Source organism: Oryctolagus cuniculus, chromosome 1 (genome assembly GCF_051225735.1).
Source record: "Oryctolagus cuniculus isolate XC-2025 breed Fujian yellow rabbit chromosome 1, ASM5122573v1, whole genome shotgun sequence".
In the NCBI taxonomy this organism is placed as follows: Eukaryota; Metazoa; Chordata; class Mammalia; order Lagomorpha; family Leporidae; genus Oryctolagus; species Oryctolagus cuniculus.
The window spans coordinates 86,170,077-86,194,589 of record NC_142867.1 but is presented as its reverse complement, the minus strand read 5'-3'; the positions used below and the strand labels follow the sequence as shown (position 1 = coordinate 86,194,589).

Genomic DNA, 24,513 nt, shown 5'->3' with positions numbered 1-24,513 from the left:
TATACACAGTTGTTGGGAATTTGACTTAGTACAGCCACAATGATAAACTGTATGGAGATTCCTTTAATAACTAAAAATACAACTGCCAAATGATCCAGCAATCTCACTACTGGGTATATATCCAAAAGGCATGAAATCATTACACTAAAGAGATACTTGCCCCACCTTGTTTACTGCATCACTGTTCACAATAGCAAAGTTATGGAATCAATCAAGTTGTCCATCATCAGAAGACAGGATAAAGAAAATGTGGCATATACACATAATAGAATACTATTCAGCCATAAAAAGAATTAGATTTTGTCGTTTACAGCAAAATAGATGGAACTGGACAACATCATGTTAAGTGAAATAAGGCAGATACAGAATGACAAATACCCCATGTTCACCCTCAAATGTGGGAGCTTAAAAAAACTCACAGAATGGTGGGTACTAGAGTCTGCACAGGGGAGAGGGTTGGAGAGAGGATGGATAGAGCAGTGAAATGTCAGTCTGATTGCAGGAAAAATCTCCCATTGTTACACAGCACAGGAGGGAAACTACAGTTCACAATAACCTAGTATACAGCATATATTGTATGGCCAAGCAAAAGAAAGAAGCTTCAGGCCTCCAACCATAAAGTAAGGTCAAAGAAGGGAAAATGCTGACCACCATGTTTTGGTCAGTACACATATATTGAAACGTCACACTGTAGCCCATAAACAGGTACAATTATTCTTAATTTTTTTAAAAATTTAAAAAGAAACCCTGGAGGTCATTAAACTGTCACCACACTATCACACAACACACATACACACACACACACAAACTAGGAATTCTTGGTCCTGAAACCACACTTCCAACCTGCTGCTCCCTTGAACATCATTGTTTGGGCTATCACGTGAAAGTCAAACTTTGTTTGGGTCTGAAGGCTGTCCATAATCAGGCCCCTCCTTTAGCTGTCAATAGGCCTGGTCCCCTCAGCAGCCATGAACGCCATCTCATTCTCCCAAGTGCCATCCTCTGGCTTCACACCCTCCCACTCCCGGCTACCTAAAGTTCATCCCAGAAAAATCTCCCTCTACAGCTTAACTCCTCTAGAACCCCTCCCCACCTCCCATCCTCACACATGCCATGCCCCCGCCCCCCCGCCAACTGCCACGGCAATTATGAGCTGAGGCACACTAAACTCAGCACTTACAATGTCAACTGCCTGCTATTTCCTAGTAGTTATTTAATATAGGCTGGTGTTACTGCCCTAGTGAAGTTACAAGCCCTTTGAATACTTGGCACCACACTGTGTACCTGCTAATTTCTAGAAGTCATATATAAAGTATATGCTCTCTTACTACCTGCCCACTGATAGAGAGAATATGGCATTATTCTCTGGAGTGCCTCACTACCGAGAGTTTAAAGATCTGTTCAAAGGCAGCCTCTAAGAATTCTAGATAACTCCCTGCACCTCTCAGTTCCCTAAGATGAGGGAGCGCTTTACTCTCGCCTTTGCAAGCCTGGTGCTTTGAAGGCTACAGGCCAGAGGCCTATTCCTCAAAGATGCAGACAACTGCAAAGCAACTCCCAGGTATTGTATCGTCAATGCGTGAAACTTTCTGCCAGCGACTTGCAATTCAAAACCTCCCAATACGTTTAAAAACAATTTCACTGTCTAAAACAGCCTCCCACAACACTGTAACACAGTTTAACCACAGCACCAAGCAATTCTGCGGCTTCCACCTTTCCCTTTCAAAGGGCGAAGGAATTTGCTGAGTGTGCCAGCAGCCTCAAGAGCTAAATGTAAGCAGCCAGGCCTCCTGATTCTGGCAGAACTTGTGGTTTTTCTGGGAAGTGGAATACTTTGCTCAAGGAGACACATGCTTTGGAATTGACGTTTAGACGGGGCCTGTAGAAGCCATGACCAGTATCTGGAAAACGAGAGCTACTCTGTCCATGAGCCCTCATGTGAAACCAAGCCAGTTCACCAGGGTTAGCCGGATGCTGTCCAGGCACTTGAGCCCTGAGTGGAGCACCAAAAAGAGCCACGCGGTCTCCTCCGGAACATCTGCATGGGATGTTTGTGTTTTCACAAAGGAAATGGGAATCTCCACCCCTAAACCAAAAGCACCCACTGGAAATGCTTGCTCACTCTCTTTTCTCCAAGGAACCATTATTTGTAACCCAGGATTTGGGATAGAGGCAGAGGTAGAGTTCAAGACTACCAGCTCCGACATAGCATGGTATCCTGAATGGGCAAGAAACTTGAATTCTAATGCCTGGACCAAACCATGTCGTCTAGAAAACAAGTGAAATCAATACAACGACATCTGTTTAATTTAGACTCTCTCAATGCAGAATGTGTGATGAATACCTTTAAACTTGTCTGAAGTTTAACTTTGTGATGATTACTTGGAAATATCTCTGAGACCTTATCAGTGCAAACTAAAATGCAGAACATATGCTTAACCTTTAAAATAGCAATTTAGGAGTCATAAGTCCAAAGAGATGAGTAGGAGGGTCTTTGGCCTTAAGATACTATGATTTGGTTTCAGAGAGCAACATGCACACAACTACTCAAATTTCACTGTGTACTAAGTGCTCTATTAATGGGACATACGATTTGGAGACCCAGTAGTAACTCATAACTACTTGTTGACTGAGAGAAGTGATAGGGTCCTGCAATACCAAGGAGAAAGAGCCTTGTGAGTCAAACCACATTAAAATAAGGAGGATGCTAGTCTGTTGTTTGGTGGGAGAGGGTGGGAGAGAGGGAAGACCAGTCCTGGCAAGGCAGCACAGGACTGAGTTGTGAAAGTGCTTCTTCTCTTTACGGAAGTGAGGATCCAATGTAGCCTGGCTACACCTGTGGACCCAAAACTTAGTACTTATAGGAGTTTTTTTAAAAAACATTAATGTGTTATTTTGCTAATACCATAGAACTAGAAAAGAATTAGGTGATTCAACCCCTAGCTACTACTTAGCACATTCGCTCCTCCTGACAGTTACTCACTTAACTGAATCCTTGTAATGTTAGGGAGCCCTGTGCAAGTCGTGGGGGAAGAAGTCCAAGGGTCCTTCTTTGTTCTAGCAAGTAAGGCAACCTAGGCCTTTTTTGAGGAAATGACACAAAGATGAAAGGATGGTGACAAATTATATTATATATATCTTTTACAGCAGCACCATCACCAGAAGCCCAGGAGCAGTAGAGGTCTCCAAGGTGACCTTGCCCGAACAACCCAAGTAGCATATCAGCGGCTGGGTTCCTGGTGCACTCTTACCTAGGTTCCTGACCATTTTCTGAGCCTTCCCATTAATTTGCAAGCTGTCCCATATATTTGCCATGCCTTTCTCTTTTGCTTAAATTAGCCAGTGTTACTGTGTGTTGGTTAAAAATCAAGAATCTGATAGGCTTTTATACTTTAAAAAGTAATTGCCCTGCCTCTCATTCTACCATATGATTCTGTGTGTGCCATAAGTAGTATATGACTTAGCACTATGTGTCTTCAATTACAGTAACTTACTTGGAATGAGATGATTAAGATAATAAGTCTGTTGCTCCAATCCTTGGCACAAACCCTAGACTAATACTTGCAGTTCCCCAAGTTGTCTCCAACTGGAAGGACTTTCTCCCCCTTAGGACTCCAGGAAACTCTTACTCTGACACTCATTAAATATATTCTGATTTTTGAAAAGGCTTTTTAAGCCCTATTGTAGTGCCACACCCCCAGGAGTCATCTATCACTCCTCCCCAAATGTTTCCATGCCACTCTGCACAATTCTATGCACAGATACCATTACAGGTTAAGCTGCCTAGGGACCCTGTTTCTTTTCCACCTTCTATTTAAATCACAAGTTTATAGCACCAGGGACTATTTCTTATTCACCTTTGTTTCTGTAGTTATTACTAGCAGAAACAAGGTCATAGCAAGCATTCCCGGCATGTTTATTGAATCAGGGGGCCATCTGCACATGTTCACAGTACCTGTGAGTTTCTAGTACATAACAGGTACTAACTACATATATTAGCTAAATACTTATATTAACATACAAGTACAGAGGCGGGCATGGTTCAGTGAGTTAAACCACTGCTTGCAATGCCAGCATTCCATACTAGAGAGTGAGTTCAAGTCCCAGCTGCTCCACTTCCGATCCAGCCTCCTAATGCAGGCTGAAAAGTCAGTAGATGATGGCTCATACTTGGGCCTGTCACCCACGTGGGAGACCCAGATGGAATTCCTGGCTCCTAACTTTAGCCTGGCCCAGTCCTGGCTGTCCCAGGCATTTGGCCGGGGCAGGGCAGGGGGAGCGGACAGTGAACCAGTAAACGGAAGATTGAGTTCTCAGTCTTTCCCCTCCCTCTCTCTACTTTTCAAATAAATAAATAAAATCTTCATTAAAACTACGAGTACATTTAAAAATAACCAATTATGCACATATTCTTAACACAACAGAACTCAGTTCAAAGGTTACATTTGTCTTTTTTTGGAGGGGGAGGGGAGGTCTCTTAGAAACAACCCAGGAGACCAAGAAGACCTGAGCTACCAGGAAAAACAGGAAAATGAGAAAGCCCCCTAGTGCTGAAACGGGTTAATTACAAGGGTATTAAGATCCAGTTCCGGAAGGCCTGTGCACGTGTCAGATGTGACATCACAGGGATCCTGAAGCTGGGCATAATCTCGCACTTAGAGCAAGGAATCCTTTTTCCGCCTCAGCCCTGGCAGCCAGGCCCTGGCCACAGGACTGTGGCCTAAACACAGTCTTCCCTCTGGGAGCAGAAGCAGGGACAGGAGGCCTCTCCCCTCACAATAAATCACAAAAAGGAATATTCTCATTCTAACCTATCACACAGGATCACTGTGAGAGTATCCACAACAAAAGAAATCTACAGAGAAAGCAGTTTTAAAATGTTAGAATTTAATGTAAAATCCAAAGACAAGTTAGTTATCTTGGCTCAAACTGTACATCAATTATAATTATATATTAGCATACTTGGTGCTTAACTTAGCTAAAAGACTGAAGGTAGCAGGACTGAAGAATTTCTTTTCCCTGGTAAGTTTCGATTTAAAACCCTGTATCTAATTAAATGACTGAAACATTCTTCCACCATACCCTGTTTGTTTATAACCATCGAGAAGTATCTGAGGACCACGAGGTGTTCTTTTGGGTGGCCCTGGTACACCCAGGGTCTCCTGAGAGAGGGAAAGTAAATGCCATTGCTTAAGTGAGTTTACATCCCTGAATGCATACAGGAAGTTCGCTTTGAGCAAAAGAAAACAAACAGTATGGAAAACTAAAATAACCGACCGACCTCCCTCCCCCAACATAAAATGACAATTTCTGCATAACTGTGCCCCTCAAAGCTGCCTGTGTCACCCACACTAGGGAGAGAGAGGAGCAGTCCCGATACCTGAGCCTTCCACAGCGCTCCTCACTCCTCCCGATCCCATTCCCCATGTTGCTGCAGCTGGCTGATACTAGGATGTCCTCTGTCAGGCAGCAGCCCACAGGGACGGGACCTCCCTCCAGATGCAAGTGCATTCCTTTTAAAAACACCCACCCAGCTCATCAATCAATAAATGCTCATTCACAAACCACATGATCTAAAACAATCAGTATTCCCCAAGAAACTAAATACCCCTTTAGTAGTAAGAGTGTGGTCAATAATAACAGGAGCTACCATCCACTGACAGTGTTGGTACAGGGATACTATAAAAGTATATTTAGGGGCCAACGCTGTGGCATAGCGGGTAAAGCTATCACCTGCAATGCCAGCATCTCATATGGGTGCCGGTTCAAGTCCCGGCTGCTCCACTTCCGATCCAGCTCTCTGCTCTGGCCTGAGAAAGCAGCAGAAGATGTCCCAAGTCCTTGGGCTCCTGTACCCATGTGGAAGACCCGGAAGAGGATCCTGGCTCCTGGCTTCAAATCGGCGCAGCTCTGGCCATTAAGGCCAACTGGGGAGTGAACCAGTAGATAGAAGACCTCTCTCTCTCTCTCTGCGTCTCTTTCTCTCTTTGTGTAATTCTGACTTTCAAATAAACAAATAAATCTTTTTTTAAAAAAGTACATTTAATGGTCACCACCTTATCCCCATTTTGTTGATAATAGTACTGAGGGTAAATAATACCCACAGTGAAAACTAGCCAGTAGGCCAGCACTGTGGCAAAGTAGGCTAAGCCTCCACCTGTGATGCTGACATCCCTTATGGGCACTGGTTCGTGTCCCAGCTGCTCCTCTTCCAATCCAGCTCTTTGCTTATGGCCTGGGAAAGCAATGGAAAATGGCCCAAATGCTTGGGCCCCTGCACCCAGGTGAGAGACCCTGAAGAACCTCCTGGTTCCTGGCTTCAGATCAGCTCAGCTCCAGCCATTGCAGCCATTAGGGAGTGAACCAGAGGGAGGAAGATTTGCTCTGTGTGTGTGTGTGTGTATGTGTGTGTGTGCCCCTCTCTGTCTGTAACTCTACCTCTCAAATAAATAAACAAACAAATAAAAACCTTAAAAAAAAAATAGCCAGCAGCATAGTTCCTCCAGGAGCAAAGCTCTTCTTACTGCACGCCCTCTGCCCTCCAAAGAGCTGGCAATAGGCAAACTAACTCTATCCTCTCTTCCTACCTAAGTTCTTATATTAAAATCAGGGGAGTTTTAGTGAAATGTTCCTGATGATGGAAAGGTACTGGGAGAGTTTCCTTCCGTACAGGTCTGAGACATGGAAGGATCCAGTACCATTTTATTTACATGATTAAAAAAAAAAAGCTTAGGGAACAATGCACACATTTCCTGCCTACTACCAGAACACCAGGATGATTGATGAAAACATACTTCCTCATCCCTTCATTCTGGCCACAGTTTCGTGACGGAGTTTCTACTTTTAACAATGAGTGCCAAGCCCGCAGTATGTCAGAACCACTCGTGGGATCTGTTGCAAACACCACTTCCAAGTTCCCACATCAGATCTGCAACATGGGCCTCTCCACAAGGGCAGACCCGAAATAAATGCTTTTGACTATCCTTCACAGACCATTTGAATGCAGTCCAGGCTCAGAAACTTGTACCTCTCTGCCAGACAGGCTCTTGTACATACCACACATGCACAGTCGGAAAGCTGTGGTCAATGGAGATTTTGTAAATCTATCACGCTTTAAGTACAAAATGTGTTGGACAGAATAAGTCCAAATAATGATGATAAGTAAAGAAGAGTTAATTATTCCTAAAACCAACCTACCTCCACTAATTCTTTTTAAAGTGAAGAATTCTTCACGTATTATGTTACTTCTTAACAAATGCACATTTTATCAAAGCCAATACTAAATTTTATAATTGCAAATCTGAATAACTGGGTATGGCTATATGGCGAATTTCAGTTACATCCAAAATACTATTACATAGCAACAATTATGACAAAAATACACCTAATTCAACAATTTGATGAAGTAAAGCCTGTGAAAATGCCTAGCATATTATACATAAATGCTTAATAAACCTGAAACAGAAATCCTAGGCTGGGAATGGAGGATAATCCTCATGGAATTGTTAGGAGGATTTAAGTGAGTTAATGCGAACCAGCTACACATATTAATTGGTTGTAGTGGCCTACTATAGCCAAAAAGTCTATGTAAGACAAGCAACTATATAATTATAGTTAAAGGAAGACAGAAAATAATAATATTCAACAAGACATGACACAAACAGGATCTCAGGCAATCCTTGCATCCCTGAGAAATTGGTTTCATTATCTCCTTTGCACCTAAACAAGAACAGGAACCACATCCTGGATCACAGCTCATAACCATAGGGCTGAGATGCAAAGTCAATGACGAGGGCATGAAAGCATTCCACAGAATTTAAATGACATTTTAAAATACCAAGTTACTTGGGAGAGTATTTGGTTTTCTTATAACTCCTATAAGTTACAAAAGATCATAGGTCTGTGATTTTAATTAGCAACAAAAGGCAGGATTATTCACAAATTCATTTGTCTGTTCATTCATTCCACAAAGGTATATGACACTGGGCACCTGCCATGGGTGACACAGTGCCAGGTATGGGACCCAAATCTGACAGTATAGTGAGAAACTGATGTATAAAAGCAGACAATGGCCAACAGCTCAGGAATATCATGAAATGGGCAAGCTCATGATAGCGTGGAGCAGTGAGCTGGGATGTCAGCATTCACGTCCATCTCAGAGCACACATACATGATCTAGAACTGACCTTTGGGGTACACCTACCTCTTTCTCCTCTTTGGTTGTTCTGTTTGGGATCATGGATAATCCATTAAAAACATCTGTCAAAAGTTACAGAACTTCTCCCTGGGTCTAGAAGAATGTACACATACACTCAAATTCCATGTCCAGCTACACAGAGTTCACTAAAAATCCCAGTTCAAGAACCCCAAATTTACCATTAAAATGATGTTGAGAGGGAAGCAAACATGCTGCAAAAGAAAACTTCCTGGAGGCAAAATCAGCTACAGGCCTTGGGAAGGGGTAAGGGGAAGTAACCAAGCATTGTTCTGTTCTGAGCGACTCGCATGAACTCAATCCTCACAACTCTACGAACATTATCTGCACTTCCAAGATGAGAAAACTATAGCACTAAGAATAACTTGCCCAAAGTCACACAAATATTAAGAGGCAAAAGTATGATTCAAGCCCAGCTAGTTTGCCTCCAAAGTTAATGACTTTTATGACTGTACCAACAGCACTTTGGTTCAGGACCCTTTATACTCCTAAACATTACTGAGAACACAACAAGCTTTTTGTTTATGTGTGCCATGCCTATCAATATCCAACATGTTACAAATTAAAACTGAAGAGCATTAAAGTATCTGTCAATTCATTTAAAAATAACAGCAAACTAATTATAAATTATATATTTTATGAAAAATCACTCATTTCTTTTTTTTTAAAAAAAAGCAGTGAAAAGAATGGTATTGATTTATAATTTTGCAAATATCTGTAGTGTCTAGCTTAACAGAAGACAGCTGGATTCTCCTATCTGCTTTGGCTTTCAATCTGTTGCTGTATAATTTCTGGTTGAAGCAGTGAAGAAAATCTGGCCTCATACAAATATATGGTTGGCAAAAGAAGGAGTATTTTAATAACCTTTCCAGATCATTGTGATTATTTTCTTGAAACTACAGCAAAACTTAACAAGTGAAACCATAGAAGTGGCCTTTTCACTGATACTCATCTACGCCCTATTACCATAACATCTATTGGCTTATTTTTCACATGGTGGAGACAGTTTTTTTTTAAAGATTTATTTATTCACTTGAAAGTCAGAGTTACACACACAGAGAGAGAAAGAGAGGCAGAGAGACTGAGAGAGAGAGAGAGAGAGAAAGGTCTTCCATCTGCTGGTTCACTCCCCAATTGGCCACAACAGCTGGAGCTGCACGGATCTGAAGCCAGGAGTCAGGAGCTTCTTCCAGGTCTTCCATGTGGGTGCATCGGCCTAAGGACTTGGACCATCTTCTATTGCTTTCCCAGGCCATAGCAGAGAGCACAGAGAAAGAAGTGGAGCAGCCGGGACTTGAACTGGTGCCCATATGGGATGCCAGCACTGGAGGTGCCAGCTTTACCCACTAAGCCACAGCGCGGGCCCCGAGACCTTTATTTTTAAAACATCTAAGATTTTATAACATCATGCAAGAGTACTTCAAAAAGTTTGTAGAAAGTGGAATGAAATATAAAATTTATTTTGATGCCAAAAATGCTGAAATCTACGTATACAAGTGTGTCTTCAAAAAGTTTGCAGAAAATGCATTTGATGGAAAAAAAATGATATGGATTTCACAATTTTGGTACCAAAAAAACTTGTCCTTAATATATATCTGATATATATGCATTTTTTTTTTTTTAGTTCAAATAGAAGAAAGATAGAGAACAGAGCTCTCATCTGTCGCTTTACTCTTCAAATACTTACAATGGCCAGGACTGGGCCAGGCCAACTCAATTCAAGTCATCTGCATAGGTGGCAGGGTCTATGCCCAACTACTGCTGCCTCCTATAGTCTGCATTAGCAGAAAACTGGAGTCAGGAGCCACAGCTGGACTCAAACCCTGGCACTCCAACATGGGATGTGGGTGTTGCATTGGCATCTTAACTGCTGAGCTAAACTTCCACTCCCCTAAATTTATCCTTTAATTCTCTTTTTTCACAAGTGTTTTAAAGTACCCTACTACATTGGTCATTTGTAAAATAACACTTTACTTAATTATTCATCACTTCCATATATTAAAACATTTCAAATAAGTAATATAGACAAAATCACACTTCTTAATATACCATGGATCTTAATCATCAGAAAAGTCTTTTACCTGTTGGGAAGCTGTTAAATTCACAGTGGCAGACACAAGTTTTCCAAAATTCCATAATCCAGTTTTCAATTGAAAGCTTGGGCTTTATCATTGGAAATAAATAGTCACTTGTTTTTCTTAAAATGCCAGGTCCCCTTTATAAATTTTTGAGAAAACAGCTACCAAATACCCAAGTCAGAGTAGTCATAGTTTGTCATTTGTTCTTCAAGTTAATATGGCTCCATGAAAAAAAGCAGCTAGTTTAATATTTCTTATGACTCAATCACACAATAGCTTTTCCTTGGTTTGTAGCAGAAACACTTTATGCATACTACCCATTTCATCACACGGTATGTTAAAAAGATGTACTCAAGGTTTGAGACTTAATAAAGTTAATTATTTGTGCTGCTTCAACTAGAATGCTCTTACGTGAAATGCTCTTTGTTTTCTTGTGGGTTAGCAGCAGACTCGATATTAGCACAGCATTTTCTTGATCCATGCTAAGGCACCAGCAGATTGACCCATCATTGCTTTTGTACCATCAGTGCAAATGTCAATGCAGTGAGAAAGGTGCCTGGATGAGCAAACTTTAAAAAGTTCATGGAGGCTGGCACTGTGGCGGAGTGGGCTAAGCCTTCACCTGCGGCGCCAGCATCCCATATGGGTGCCAGTTCACGTTCAGCTTTTCCTCTTCCAATCCAGCTCCCTGCTGCGGCCTGGGAAAGCAGTAGAAGGTGGCCCAACTGCTTGGGCCCCTCACCCACATGGGAGATCCAGAAGTAGCTCCTGGCTCTCAGCTTTGTATTGGTCCAGCTCCAGCCGCTGCAGCCATTTGGGTAGTGAACCAGCAGATGGAAGACCTCTCTCTCAGTCCCTCCTGCTCTCTGTCTGTAACTCTGCCTCTCAAATGAGTGAATAAATCTTTGAAAAAAAAAAAGTTCATGGAAACGTGGGATGAAAAGGTAAGTTTATTTCAGTGCAAAAGAATTTTGAAATCCATACATAGCGTTTTTATAAATGCATTTTCCATTAACATCTCAAACACCGCTTGTAGATCTTAATGTTATAAGAATAGTTTTTTTGGGGGGTGGCGCTGTGGCACAGTGGGTTAAAGCCCTGGCTTGAAGTGCTGGCATCCCATATGGGTGCCAGTTCAAGTCCTGGTTGCTCCTCTTCTGATCTAGCTCACTGTTATGGCCTGGGAAGGCAGTAGAAGATGGCCCAAGTCCTTGGGTCCCTGCACCTACATGGGAGACCCAGAAGAAGCTCCTGGCCCCTGGCTTTGGATTGGTGCAGCTCTGGCCGTTGTGGCCATCTGGGGAGTGAGCCAGCAGATGGAAGACCTCTCTCTCTGTCTCTACCTCTCTCTGTAACTCTTTCAAATAAATAAAATAAATCTTTTAAAAAAAAAGAAGAAGAATTTTTGGGTCTCAAGGATCATCGCCCACCCCCACCCGAGGGTTTCACAGTCCACATTTTGAGAAACAATTCTACCTCACGCAGCCTCTTCCATGGGGGGAAAAGTATAAAAGATGGTGAAACGTCATGAGAATTTTAAGATGAAAATGTTGAAAGCCAGTTATCACAGAATGAGTTATCCCCCTGCCCAGGTGAAGGAAGATGCCTACAGCCCCTGGAAATCAGTGAAGCCTGAAGACACACAGAAGCTCTTTGATGGAGGTGCTGCTTGAAGTCAGTCAGAGGAACGGGCCCCTGTTGTTGAAAGAAAATGCATTTGAACAGAGACAGCCACCCACTCAGAAAACACCTGCACTTGAATGCACCTTCTTGCCCTTGAGGAATTTTTATAAAATAGAATATAAATCAACAATGATTATTTCACTAGGGGGAATAAAAGGCTCCGTGAGATTCTTTTAGAAGGTGGGGAAGAAATAAGCTGTAATAACTTGCCAAGCAGGAAGTCAAGTCTGTCCTTGGACAAAAGAAAGGATGTTAAGACACAAGGACTGAGCAGGAAAGAGAAAGATGCTGTGAAGTCGAAAGATCAGGGAATCAAAAAGATTTAAAGAACAAAAAAGATACAGAAGAAAATATTTACTAAATCAGAAGAAAGGATGTGTCATTTTTTGTTTTGTTTTGTTTGTTTTGGCAAATCTGCTTTTTAAACCACGTAAGAATTCTGGCTCTACGATTCTTGCTAAGAACTTGAACCAATGATTGAGTTTCATGGTGTTCATTACCTTATCAGTAAATGGGAACAGGACCTTTGTAAGATTCTCTTTCAAAAGATAATCAAAGCAGTGAGCTTTTAAAAGATAGCAGCAAGGAGTGGGAGTTTAGCCTACTGGTTAGGACACCACATTCCATTTCGGAATGTCTAGGATCCCAGTCCTGGATCCTAATCCCAGCTTCCTGACAATACAGAGGTAACAATGATGATGGCTCAAGTGATTGGGTCCTTGCCAGCCCATGTGGAGACCTAGATTGTACTTGTGGTTTTAGTGCGCAGGGCACTAGGAAGTGAACAGCAGATAAGGGTGCTCTCTCTCTTGCTCTCTCGCTCTCTCTATTAAGTCTTTTTTAAAAACCAGCAGCAAGATAGGAGATGAAGGCTTTTAGAGTTTCATTTAAACCAGAGTATTCAGCTAACTGACAAATGGACCTAAAATTACATTTTCAATTTTCAAAAGATTTCAGGATGAGGAAAGATCTAAAATACACAATTTCTACGAAAATAAGCTTGGCACTATGATTCTACCATAAAAGACCAAAAACAAAAGAATACACAGTTTTATCCAATGGTTCTTCAAAGCCCCAACTATCTGACGGCCCTGGCATGCAAACCAAGAGCCAAGTGGACCTGGAGAAGGCATAAGAAAACAGGCTCTCACCTCCTAAACAGCCTTCAAATGTCTAGGAGGCTCTGTATTCACAGAACGACCACAGACCAGTTACAGCGGGAGGAGGCAGATTTGCCCTCTGACCACAACATGACAAGTGAGGAGGAAAAAGCTCCGTTTCTGGCATCTTTGTTCCCTAATTTTTCTGCCATTTCATCTGTGGCATAAAAGGATAAAGGTTAACATGTGAACTCCAAACCTTCTCAAAATCTACTTAACATGAATCTGTCCCTTTCATTGACAACATAGGAGAAACTGACTCTTTATGACCAACAGTGGGGGGGGGGGGCATATTTCCTGAGGAGCATGTTTTATTTAAGGCCAATTTTTATCTTCAAAAAGTGAGTCTTGCATCGGGCTAGGCAGAAGATGATTAATTAAATAATAGAAAAAGGAAAACCTGACCTCCCTTATCTTGCAACAGATAAATGAAAAATTTTTCTAAATCCAGCATTTCAAAATTGATTTATGATTCTCTGAAAAAATTTTAAATTAAATTTTTTGTGACCAGAACATAATGTAACATCTCTGGAAATTCTATTTCTTTCTGTGGTTGCTGATCAAGTTTTACCTTGCAAGTGCCCAGGGCTCTCGGAGCCCAGGATCTTTAAGGAATAGAAAATGACCCATCACCACCACCACTCAGAGAGCACACAAATGCATGTTTACACTAATTGTAGCATCATTTTGTACCTTCAGTTTTGGAATATTAACTATAGATGGCAAAACATCCTACTGGAAGAAAACTATGGTTCTTACACATTGTCAGAAACTATTTGTGTCATGGCTCCCTCCCAATCTCCACCCTACCCTGCTAGTTCAAACAACATATCACAGCAATCGGTGTTATAAAGATGATCTGAACCATCAACAAAATTCACATAATACAGGAGGTGAGGAAGTGCAGTGGGGATCAATCCTCTAAAAAAACTACCACCAAAAATATTTACCTTCAGCCATGTAGAAAATTCACATCTCGGAGCCAGCACTATGCTATAGTGGATAAAGCTGCCACCTGCAGTGCCAGCATCCCTATGGGTGCCGGTTCGAGACCTGGCTGCTCTACTTGCAATCTCCTTCTTTGCTAATGGCCTAAGAAAGCAGCAGAGGATAGCTCAAGTCCAGGTGGGAGACCTAGATGAAGCTCTTGGCTCCTGACTTCAGCTTGGCCCAGTGCTGGTCATTGAGGCCACTGAAGAATGAACCAGCAGATGGAAGATGGAAGATTTCACTCTCTCTCTGCTACTCTCCCCCACCCCCCCCCCCACCATAGCTCTGCCTTTCAAATAAATAAATACATAAATTTATCCTTAGAAAAAAGAAAAGAAATGAAAAATTCGCATCTCTAGAACAATGCAGTTTCCAGGTGGTCCAAATAGCTGAGGATTTACTGTGTGCTAAATGTTTAAAAATTTTACTAATGATGATAAGATGATTGACAAGACTTGCCTTCTGTTTTTTAACATCTTACTACATTACATTCATTTTAAAATATTAACTCCATGGAAATAAAGGACATGGACCCTGTACCTAGTAGTTCCTAACAGATGAAAGACCTTCAAATATCAGATGAATAAACTATATCCATTTATTTTCCTTTCACTGAATTTTCCACCTCAGCATTGACTCAGTCAAGAGTTATCCATACAATAGCTTCGTATTGAACACTGACTGCTCATGAATCCAAATTTTGACCAAATTTTGACTATAAATCCAGATTTATAGTCTGTCCAAAAACAAGATATGTCATGTCCCTTAATGTTCAGCATGTACCTTCCTCTATAAGAGAAATTGAGAAAACTCAAAGTATCAGCATATCTGTGATTGCTGTCTAAATAAATCACTAATTTAATACCATGAATCTGTTCATCTTCAGGAAAAAATGTAATTATACATAACCCATTTTGTGTTTCTAAACTAGTAAAATGATCTTAGTCACTTAATAAATGCCATTAAAATAGAAATATTTGCATTTAATCTCTATTTTTCACCAAACTCCTAAAATCTATTTTGGAGAGAGTTGAACATAAGAAACTACAAAATCTGAAAAAAATTTACATTTCAACTCAGAGCTAAGAAAATTCATATCTTGGAGTAGATCTTTTAGATCCCATATTGTTAATTTTTTGTTGAATACTTTATAAAATTAAATCTAAAAGTTAGCTAAGACAAATTTATTCACCATTGTTCATGCCACCCAGCAATCATATTTGATCTGGAAGGCCAGTCAATATCATACAAAAATAAGACTTGGTAGGATTATCCTTTAACAAATTTTAGTATGAACAAATTTTACACCAGGGGACCGGTGCCATGCCTTAGCAGATTAAGCCACTGTTTGCAGTGCCAGCATCCCATATGTACATCAGTTCAAGTCCTGGCTGTGCCACTTCCAATTCAGCTCTCTGCTAATGAGTCTGGGAAAGCAGTGGAAGATGGCCCAAGTGCTTGGGTCCCTGCAACCACGTGGGAGATCCGGAAGAAGCTCCTAGCTCCTGGCTCTGGCCTGACCCCAGACCCAGCTGTTGTAGCCATTTAGGGAGTGAACCAGCAGACGGATGATCTTTCTGTCTCTCTCTCTCTGTAATTCTAACTTTCAAATTAATAAATAGCTCCTTATAAAAAAAACTCACACCCATATTGCCTGCAAGATTTGCATTAATGTTTTTGTGGTGCTTTTTACATTACATTCCCATGTTATTATTATTTCAGAAGGCATTTTCTGGAGCTGGCGCCGTGGCACAGTGGATTAAGGTGCTGTCAGTAATGCAGGCATCCCATAAAGGAGCACTGGTTTGAGTCCTGGCTGCTCTGCTCAATTCAGCTCAAATGCTCCTGGGAAGGCCAGAGGGTGATGGCCCAAGTACTTGGAGTCATGACACTCACCTGGGAAATGTGAATGGAGTTCCTGGCTCCTGGTTTCAGCCTAGCCCAACGCTGGCTGTTGTGGACATTTGGTGAGTAAAAGAGTGAACCAGAAGATGGAAGATACCTCTCCTATCTCTTTCTTTCTCTCTCCCTCTCTCTGTCAATGTAACTGTCTTTCATGTAAGTAAATAAAGCTTTTTTAAAGGCATTTTCTTTGACTCCTTTAGATAAAGGATGCTTAGACCAACTTTTATTTCAGAAACTTTACTGTTTTACATGTGTTCTGCAACAAATTCAAGGCTAGTGTTGCTGCACTGTATTCAACGCTATACATTAGGCACTGCATCCACTTCTTTCCATGATTCTGAAAAAGCAAATTCCCTAATCTCTCTCTGCCTTTATGTCTTTCAACCAAGATGAAAAATCAACCAAACAGCAGTAATGCTTTGGGGCCAATCCCTCAAAAAACAGGGCCTCACCAGAAAATTTCATGTCCTCTCTTCTCTCCAGCACCTCCTCAGCTGCACCACTCTGGAGCCCTTCAGAATACAACCACATCAGGAAAGAAAATGCCTGTTTTAAATTTGCTTTCTCGGGCCACATTCCTGGGTCACAGCACCCAGAGTTGCCATTACAGCTAAGAAGCTGCAACTGAACCTGAGACGCTCCTTCCTCCGTGGCAGGTGGCCAAGGGTGTGTGCAAACCTCCGTCTCACAGGAAGGAAGCAGAGCAAGCCTGGAAGACAAGATACCCAGCATCCGCACCTTGCTGGGCCTGTTCTGAGAAGGGTGTGGGATGGCAGGAGGAATGAGGGAAGGAAGAACAGACCTGAGGACACCTGAGAGACCAAAGTGCAGAAGTGGGGACCAGCACAATAGTCCAGGAGACAGGTAGTGAGTGTTGAAAGTGGCTGGGTTATAGAGAAAGGCATAGGAAGGGAAGGCATGCTAAGCACTTCAGAGGTGGTCAACTGCAAGGACCTGGCTTACTAAATGTAGGGCAAGCAAGGAAAGGAACTTTACAGCTACAGAATGTTTTCCAAGGAGACAACAGTTAGAATGATGCGGTGTGGAATGATGTGTGAGCAAGCCCAAACACTGGAGAGATGAGCAAGCCCCCTGCCTCTTGTTGACCAAACCTGGTTCAACAGGGAAATTGGCACAGGTGGAGGACTCCAGGCTGGCCTCTCACAACCCTCTCCAAGAGAAGGGACTCCTAATGCTAATTCCATTCTATCACTTCTACTTGCTTCTCTCAAGGGCCAGATAACTAGGAGAATCCCATAAGCTGAAGATCCCTAGAAACAACAGAACAGTAACAGCCAGGTAAATAAATAAATAAATGGTAACAGCCAGGTAAGCTCTGCCCCCATCACAACTCAGCTGCTATGCTGACCCACCTTCCAAATGAAATGAGTCTCCAAAAATGGAAGTGGCAAAAATGAGGTTCAAGGTAATAGAGCAAGCATCCCAAGGTGTCTGCTCCCAATCAAGTCACACCAGACCCCCAAAGGAATAGTGGCAAATGTGTCCTTGTCCCATCATCTGAAGGCCAGTGGTGCTGTCATCAAACAGAGCTAATCTGTTTTAGTGCAGAACATCACTGGCCAAGAGAAATTGCTGCAGCAACGGAAATGGCTATTAAGCACTTGAATTGTGGCTTGCATGTCTGGAGTTGTGAATTTTTAGTTTTATTTAATTTTCATTAATTTAAATACCTGCAGGTGGCTAGCAGTTATTAAGAACCATATAGGTCTAGAAATTAAAAAAAAAATGATGGGGGCCAAATCACATCTTCTAAAGCCATCAGGAAAAAAATTCATGGAATTATTTTTCTACTGTGAGAAGCTAAACCCCTTAGCACTTCAGTATCTGCTCAAACAATTTTCCAGAACACAGCTCTTCTTCGGTCATTACTATAACTACATATCAGCGTCTTTCCAAAACATTTCAGAATGGAAAGTCCTCAGACACCCCAGTCCTACCAGTCATCCAGTGCAGAAGCCTTCTCCATGATAACCCTGAAGATTCCTATGCAATCATCCCCAAGCCCCTCAGCAGCAATGGATCCGCATTAGGAGAGAAAGTCCGTGCCAAAGAGACATCAAGGGTGCACAAAATAACCATAAGCTATTCTGTGCCATGCTTTTCCTGTTACGTGAACCTTTCATTTCCATTAGCGCATTAAGTCCCACAATAACTTTAGAATTTGAGTATTCAGTAAATACATTTATTTCACAAAGCCCACGTGACAAGGCAATATGGCTTGTATGATAGCCAAATATTCAAACATGGCATGTCTTTCAAGTAGTGAGAGACAACTGAGACAAGGAAAAGCCGTGGTTGGAAAGGAAAGAGGCAGAGAAGAGAGGTGATTAGAGGAGAGAGTAAAGTTGTGTACACCAACGATTAACATTAGAACTCAATGTACTTCCAACTGCAGCATGTACCGATGAACAGACTGAGTTCCAAGGGCAAGCACCTCAGTCCAGCTCGAGAGGAAAGCGGACTGTGCTCTGAAACAGTGGCCCTCAGCCTGTGGGCCCAGCGCAGCGGCAGCAACATCACTTGCAAACTTGTAGGAAATGCAAAGTCTCAGGTCACACCCAAGACCCACTGAAATGGAAACTCTGGGAGTGGGGCCCAGCCATCTGCAGCTTCACAAGCCCTCCACGTGATTCTGATGCTCATCACATTTCCGAACCTCTGCCCTGCACCTGGACATCAAAGGCCCCATCACTTTCCTCTGGGACACAAACGACTTGGTCATCGAGGAGAAGGAAGCAGAGCTGCCCGTCATCGAGTTTGGGACCCATCCTGGAGACATGAGCCCTGACTTGCTACACCTAGGATCACAAGCACCATAAATACCGGCCTACTCTCAGGACTAGTCTCACCTCCTGCTGCCTCCTGTCGTCAGAAGCAGTGAGAAAATCATTCTTTACTTAGACCTTGGTTTGTAAGTGGAGAAAAGGCATACGTTTTATGGACAGTGCTAGATCGTGAACAAAGCATCCTAGCTGCTAACCTCATTCAACAAATATGTGCCACCACCTGTGGAAAGATAAAGAGTCTGTGAATAACAACTGGGATTCCAGTTTCTCAGAGAAAAGAAACATATGAGAATACATACACATAATGTTATACAGTGAATTGTCTCTGTGCCATTTTAACAATAATAGTGATAGCAGGCATTTACCGAGTGCTTTCAAAGTGCCCAGCACTGCACTAAGTACTACGTATGCACTACTTAATTTTACCGACATGCAAGTCCATGAAGTAAGAACTGCTGCTCTCCCCATTTTACCCGTGAGGCTTCAGCAGGTGAAATTCCCTGGGGTCACATAGCAAGATGGCAGGGCCACGAAGCAAACCAGATGTATCCTTCCTAAACAATCCAAAACACTATCTCCTTTTTCATATTGACATTGATTCTAATCTAATCTATTCAACTTGATTCAGACTCTTTACTGAGTTTTAAGCATTGCATTCTCAACTTTTTAAAACTATCAGGTCATGCGCTATTCAGAAAAGACCTCAATCACTCGTTTTACCCCAAATCCTTCTTCATGGGTTCAAGAACCAGAGTAACCTACACTGTGATGAATTCACAGCAATAAAGATATCAAAAACTGGATCAAATGCAAAAACAAGTTTTATCCCACCATGCTCAGGCAAAGTGCCCAGGAAAGCCCTCCCTGGCCACCTGGACCAAATGGAGCCCTCTCTGCTCAGAGCTGCCACAGCATATCACATTTGTCTCTGTTATAGTACTTAGCACATGGTAATACCCACATGCAACCCCCAGGATCTGCTGAGCTCTTCAGAGTGGGAACTGTGCCCACTAGCCCATCTGTATACTTCCTAGCACTAACTGCAGAGTCAACACCTAGTAGTTTTTTAAGATCAACAAGACACGAAATGTCTTAAGAGGGATAAAAGTGAACTACAAATTGAATGTGAAGCTATAAAACTTTTAGAACAAAACAGGAGAAAAATTTTTCAGGGGCCGGCGCTGTGGCATAGTAGGTTAAGCCTCTGTCTGTGGCGCCAGCAACCCTCCATATAGGTGCCAGTTTGAGTTCTGGCTGCTCCACTTCCAATCCAGCTCTCAGCTAACGGCCTGGGAAAGCAGTGGAAGATGCCCCAAGTGCTTGGGCCCTCCACGTTGGAGACCCGGAAAAAGTTTCTGGCTCTTGGCTTCAGATCAGCCCAGCTCCGGCTGTTGCAGCCATTTGGGGAGTGAAACAGAGGATGGAAGACCTCTCTCCTCTCTGTAACTCTGCCTCTCAAATAAGTAAATCCTTTTTTTAAAAAAATCTTTTGGGCATAAGCCTAGGCAAAATATTTTAAAATATGAGGTCAAGAACATAAACCTCAATGAAAAAAACTCATTAACTGGACTTTACCAAATTAAAATCTTTAGTTCTGCAAAAGATCTTGATAAGAGGATGGAAAGACCCACCAAATACTGGGGAAAATATTTATGTAAGGAGATTGTCTGATGAAGGACTTGTGTCTAGAATATATAAAGAATTCTGAAAGCTCAGTAGCAAAACAAATAACCAAGTTGGAAAATAGGCAAAAGCATGAATATACATTCACTAGAAATGACAAAGAATACATGAAATACAAATTAAGACCACAATGCACGGTGGATGCCTACATCTTTGGCATGAGTCCCAGCTCTACTCCAGATCCCAGCCTCCACTTCCTGCCAAGGCACACCCTGGGAAGTAGCAGGTAATGGCTCAGTAGCTGGATCCCTGCCACATACAGGAGCCTAGCCCAGTCTCATCTGTGTGGAAATTTGGGGAGTGAACCAAAGGATGGGATCTCTCTCTCTCTCTCCCTTTTAAACATATTATTTATATATATATATATACACACACACACACATACATATATTTTTTTTAAATCATATGCTTAGAACACATATTAGGACAACTAAAATAAAAAATCATGACAAAACACAATGTTGCTGAGGATACACAGAAATTGTCCCTTTTATACATTGCTGGTAGGAATGTAAAATGGTACAGTCATTCTGGAAAGTAGACTTAAATTCTTAAATTCTTAAAATTCTTAAAAACTAAACATATATTTAACATAAGATCCAGCAATCAAACTCCTAGACTTAATCCCAAAGAAATAATGTATGACCACACAAAAACTTGTATGTTCATAGCAACTTAAAAATGTCACTGTCAAAAGCTAGCAACAAGTCACATGTCCTTCCATAGGTGGATGATTAAACAAACCAGGATGTACCCTTACCATGGAATATTACTTGGTAAGGAAAAAGAACAAACCAGTGATAAAAACAAAAATTTGGATAGATGCCAAAGACATTATGCCAAGTGAAAAGTCATTTTCAAAAGGTCACACACTGCATTTATGTAACATTATGAAATGACAAAATTATACATATGGTGATCAGATTAGGGGTTACTAGCATTTAGGGACAGAGGGAAGCAAGAACAGGGTGGTAGTGATCATAAAAGTGATGACAGAAAATTCTGTATCTTGATGGTGGTGAAGGTTACATGAACATATACAAATGGAAAAATATTGCACACACACACAAACACAAATACAAATGTGTACATTAAAACTGCTGAACTCTGACTACACTCTGCAAATTGTCCAGTGTCAATTTCCCGGTACAGCTACTACACTACAGTTATGTAAGACATGACCAATGGGGGAAACTGGGTGAAGGATACACAGGACCTCTCTACCATTTCTGCAACTTCCCACGAAGCTAAAATCATTTCAAATTAAAAAGTTTAAAAAAAGGCAAGTAAACTACAAACATTTTACTTAAAATTACAAACACAAAACAGGTACATAGCTAAAATATTGGACAATAAGTTCCAAAACACAGACTTATATGCACATTGTAGGATGATGGCTTTGGTTTTTTAAAACTTCAATCCAATCCTCCAGAGTCTTACATTTCCTAATACCTTACACCTAGTCTCCTATTCCCTCCTAAAAGACAAAAAAAAGTCTCCATTGGGCCCCTCTGGTAGTCCAGGAGTCCCGTCCTCAGTGCCCAGGATGAGAATACCCGACTAAGGTGTCTCAAAGCCTGGTTACAAGGGTGGAGCCAAGGGACTCACAAGTGAGAGGAGAAGTCTGCAGGTGCCAGCACACAAGCCCAGCAGGAGTGGCTCCTGGCTCCCTTCCAGCAAAAGTAGTATGATGTCCTAGCTACAGTGGCCAAGATTCATGTCGTTGTGCCTCTCCTCCAAGACAAAACAAAGCCAAACCAAAAAAAAAAAAAAATCACTAGGCAAACAAACAAAAACCTCAACAATTTCCAACAAACCTTGTAATCAAATATGTCCTCCTACGTGACCTCCATTCTACCTCTTGCTTTTCAAGGATTCTACCACCTACTGAATTCTAAGTCATAAGAACCCACAGCAGGATTTTCTGACCTGAGCTTCCAAATGCATTTAAAATGCAAACAGCCACCTCTGACTAAATTGTTTTTGAGGGAATTTTGCATTTTAGAAATATTTACTGATCCTACAAAGTTACTTCTTTTAATGAACTTACCTGAAAATATAAGATTTTTTTTTTACAATTTTGACTAACATTTCCCTTGTGTCGTGGCATTAATTAAGTCTTCATTAATGTTTTATCATTTCCCCACAAAATACTAGTAAGGAATTCAGCAGGGTCCCTGGAGGCCCTACTTCCTAAGAGCACTCTCTCTAGCCAGCCAGACCGCCATCTAATTTCAACAGCTCCGCCATCCTTCCCCCAGGCCCTGGCTCACACCTCTCCACAGGGGTGCACATCAAAAAGGCAGCGTTCTAACGGGATGCTCCAAACCGACTGGCCCCGTGTGGTCGGCAGCAGGCCTTCCTGTAAACCCACTCAGGGTGCCGCAATCAGGTGCTTTTAAGGACAGCACTTCAAAATCTCATTTACACTCAAACTCATCCGCGAAAAGAGGCATTTTCCAATACTTTGATCTCCATGTACCCTTTGGTACATTAGCATTCTTCACCCTCCACAATCTGCACGGAAGCTAAGAGACCACGAATTCTATGCAGCTTTTAAAGAAGGGGGAGGAGAGAGGAGTTATAGGTGCAGGTTTACAAGGCTTTCCCTTCCCCTAGGGCCCGTTCCTACCCGGGAACCAAACATCTTGCTCCTTCCCTCTCCCTCCCCCTCCCCCACCCCATCGCAGCCTAGGGGAGAGTAGAGGCGCTCTCCGTCCTACGGGATTCCATCCAGTCGGAATCAGCGCTTTCCTCCCCTTCAGAACAGCTCAGAGTGCTGGTGAAGTGTTGTTCTCACATCCTGCTCCTCTAGGGCACTGGCAGCAGATAACACACTACAATGCACACAGCCCCATGCTAGGAAACCAAGGTCGCCTTCCTCTGGATCCCTCAAGAACTGGCCTTCTGCAGAGAGCCCTAATGAGTCCACAGCTCCCAGGTCCAGGGTGGGAGGCGGCCAGGGGAAATCTCAGCCAGTTTGGCAGGCACCCATAGGCCAGTTTTGGAAGCAGGGAGCCATGATTGTTCGTTTCAAGCCATGAGTTCGCACCCGAAAAGGAAGGAAATCTTCTGGAATTGTGGCTATTAATATCCCTCTGTTCCGGTTTGATTCGCTTATGGTGAGCAGATTAACACAATATTGTTTGGGGTAGTCAAAAACGTCTTGAAAGTGTCACAAATGGCTCTCCCGACACTCCTCTCCCCTCCCTCCACCAAGGGCTTTTATAGCTGTACAAAAACTCGATTCTCGTGCTCTGCCTCAGTTGAAGAAAGGCAATCGTGAACGCCCAGGACGTGGGAGCGGAGGGACCAGGGGAACCAAACGTTGGGTCCAAACCGCAAAGCCTCGGGAAGCCGCGGACCAGGGCCCAGGGTTCCAGCCCAGGTGAGACACACACACACACACACACACACACACACACACACACACACAGAAGCCAACACCGAAGCCAAATCCTTTCAGCAAAAATGGAAAGGCAAAGTCTCCCCAGTCTCCAGTCAAGATGCGACGAGGAGGGCGCGGCGCGGCGCCGCGCGGGCTGCTGCACGCAGGGACCCAGGGTTCTCGCTCGGCCTGAGGTCCTCGCGGGGGTAAACTTGGAAACGTCGCCGCGAGCTCGGTCCAGGCGGCCGAGGCCCGGGAGGTGCGCGCCAGGGCTCCGCCGCCTCCTCCAGCCCAGCTGCCTGCGGGCACGTTCTGCCCCTGCCCCGGCGCAGGGCCCCGGCCCCACTCGGCTGTCATCAGCCGACGTGCCAACCTCCTCCTGCCACAAATGTCACATTCCAAGAAAAACCAGTTCCACTTGGAAAGTTTAATTCCTCCCCACACCTCCTGAAACCAGCTTCCCTTAAAGGCAAACAACAACCAGACCGCACTCCCCGATTAGTGAAACTTGTCTGGGCAGAACAAAGAAGGGGCAGCAGCTAAGGCGGTCGGAGGCTGGGGGTTCCCGAGCGCGACCCCCTCGCCGCCCACAACCGCCAGCCGC

General features: G+C 42.8%; 1 protein-coding gene across 44 annotated transcripts in view; it reads right to left on the bottom strand.

Moving 5' to 3' along the window:
* AMOTL1 (angiomotin like 1) overlaps nucleotides 1-24,513 on the bottom strand; it is a 183,754-nt gene that overhangs the window by 94,832 nt on the left and 64,409 nt on the right. For 3 of the 44 annotated variants that reach the window (XM_089332915.1, XM_089332928.1, XM_089332919.1), the window contains one exon: nucleotides 8,204-8,290. The exons of the other annotated variants lie outside the window; for them this stretch is intronic. The gene's annotated coding sequence lies outside the window, so the exon portion shown is untranslated. The remainder of the gene's footprint in view (nucleotides 1-8,203; nucleotides 8,291-24,513) is intronic. 44 annotated transcript variants of the gene reach the window in all.